The following is a 3,029-nucleotide window of genomic DNA, read 5'->3' as shown; positions in this document are numbered from 1 at the left end:
TTCTTTGTAGCGAACGAGAAGAGCCGACTCCGTCATAGAGAGCCGAATCTTCAGCTGCTCAGCTGCTGCTTCATGCAGGCAGGGGTGGGTCTTTTTTTTCCGATGGGCACACCATGCGGCCAATCACTTGCGAGGACAGTCTAGGATCATACCATTATGAAAGGGGGAGCGGTATTGTATTATATTTGTATTATATTGGATACTGCAAAGCTGAGTGCAGAATTTGTAAAATGAAAATATCCATCAGAACAGGGTCAACAACAAACCTGCACTGACATGTAAGAACCGCCCACCCATCCATGCAACTGGAGGAGAGAGGGCACTGTGCAATTTTTTCTTGTAACGAAAAAATGCATAAAAATTAGGCTTTTATGAAATGAACAATTACTTACCAACACTCAAACCGTTCATATTTGCTAAATTAGGCTAAAATAGAAGGCTTAGAGTGATACTACATGAAGAGCCATTTGGGAGCCATAAGAGCAGGCTCTTCTAAGGGAGCTGAGCCAAAACCGACGAATCTTTGAAAAGAGCTGGTCTTCCCATCACTGATGTCAGAGCCAATCCAATCTTTCGCAGAGACCCAGCCAGTGTCAGAGAAGTAACACATGAGATGATGGAGTTCTACTATCTGTCCACTAGATGGTGCTGACTGACCATCTAATGATCTAAAGATCAGCTCAGCAACATCATGCAGAACTCTACATATGTCGATCAATAAGTAACAAAAAGGTGCAGTCCAGAAATACTAAGCTGGTTTAAGGTAACACAGCACTTTGAAATGTCAAACAGAACTTCAAATGGTGCAACATCTCAGTGGGATCAGACCTCAAGTAGCCCTATACTTCCAGGGGCCACACGTCTACAGGGTCAACACACCTACAGGAGCCATGATGTTGATTTTGTGTAATACCAAGAATGTTTCATGTAATAAAAAGATAAAGTGACATGTTGTAATAACAGAATCATTCTGTGTAGAAAATTTGAGAATAATACGTTATCATGACGTGATATCCTTTATCTCATCCGTTGTTCTCATGCATTAAGGTGACGCAATGAAGTTTCAAATATATGTATGGTTTCAAGAGTTACCTTGTCATCCTAAAAAATCAGTCAGTGATCCAGATTCAGTGTTGGTTGGAAAAGGGAATTTGTGAACCCCAAAAGAAACTAAAAAAAAAAAAATCAAAAATCAAGAATTAAATTAAAACATATATATATTTCATACTATTTGTAATAAGCAATGAGTTTGACTGTTAAGTGAGTCTCACCTTAAGAGTAACATTTAAAATAAATGAAAAGACATTTTGCTTAAACTATTCTTTCAAAAATAAGTAATTTAGAAGTGGTTTATTTACATAGCTTCTACTCTACACCAGTTTTTGTTTTTGTTGTTTGATCAAATGACCACTAGAGGGCACCAGAGACACACTCAAAATAACAAGTGTTTCACTCAATGCTCTGTATATGCACCTGTAAAAGAAAGCATTTAAGACACTGTAATGGTATTCACTACAGGAATACATGCTGGTTCTTATTTGCCTTTTCACCACGAGTGTGATACTCAGACATCTGCAGGAAGTTGGTGCACAGATTCACAGTAACACAGTAAGTCAAAGCGTTCCTCTGAAAGTGAAAAAAAAAAACACCTTATAAGACATTTACTTGCAGCTCCACTCAGATTCAGGTTTCACGTGGTTGCATCATATACTAGATATACTTAAAATAAAATAGTAAAATGATAAATGATTAAAAAATAGTATTTTTTTTGTTAACAAGAGTCTATTTTTAACTTCATCTTCAGGGTCTGGAGGACACAATTTATTTTCCTCCAAGTAAAAAACAAAAAACCTACAAAAACTGCTTAAAATCATTTATAGTGAAGGGATTCTCTTTAAATGGAATTCTGTCACATCATACAGAACTGTTTTAAGTGTTTTGGGCAGAGTCCAAGTCTCCAGGGCAGTTTTACACACGGTGGTGGAAACTGGCTGAAATAAGCAAGTATGTAAAGACATTTGTCCAAAACTCGAGACCTGATGTCAAATCGTTAGGTCTCACAGCAATCAAGTCTCTGCTCTGCCAGCAGTTTACCGTACAAACTGCTGACAGAAGAACTTGTGGGTGTGGGAAAATAAATAAATAAACTGTGGGATTAAAAGTAATAATAACAATCTGACCTCCTAACTCTCAAACCTGACTGTCATGAAGGTCAACATGTGCCCTTTGCTACTGATGATGTAAAATATCAAACTTCAAAAATGTTTATCAGACTAAATTTCTCATTTAAATCATGGTGAGACTTAAGACTGTAATTGATCATTCTGGTTTATTACAGCTTTGTTTTTATTTGTAATTCTGACCGTCAGTCTAACAGGGCAAGAAACATCAGCAGTCAGATGAACAGACAGGAGAGAAAGCTTTGCAGTCGATCCTGGATTCATTATGGGTGATATTAACATCTGAGTCGCTCTAAAATATCTTACAGTCCCAAGATCAGACAGTTTGATTCTGGGCTCATTATGTTACACAAACTCTTTCACAGCAATGAGGCCTCTTTTCACGTTAAGGACTAGAAGCCTCTGTGAAAAAGTTTTAGAAAAGTTTTGGTAATAATTTTACTGTTATAAACATTAAGGTCTATGTACCAAAGCCCTGAGAGGCAAGGTGAAAAGTTTGTTGTTGTAGGAGAGAATAAGACAAACAAAACTAAACAAAACAACTAAAAAAAAACTAATTCACCTTGCCTCTTGAGGCTTCCATATAAATGTCAGGTGGATGATAAATTATGACGGTATACTGGAGATTAAAATCAAGTCAAGAGTCAGAGTCAAGACTGATGAAGATGCACCAGGCGTCAAAACATTATTCCTCTAATTAAGTTTGTTGCCTCAAGTCTGTGTGCCCCAGTTTACTTTGGACCAAATCTCTAAAGTCTGTCCAAGTACAACATTGTCCCACTCTGAGAACACGTGACAGGCCTGCGATTCCTTGAAAAGCCGTTGAAGCGCATTAAACCCCGTCCTTTA

This window comes from Epinephelus fuscoguttatus, linkage group LG2 (assembly GCF_011397635.1).
Source record: "Epinephelus fuscoguttatus linkage group LG2, E.fuscoguttatus.final_Chr_v1".
Lineage (NCBI taxonomy): Eukaryota > Metazoa > Chordata > Actinopteri > Perciformes > Serranidae > Epinephelus > Epinephelus fuscoguttatus.
The sequence above is the reverse complement of the archived record's forward strand: the minus strand, read 5'-3'. Positions refer to the sequence as shown.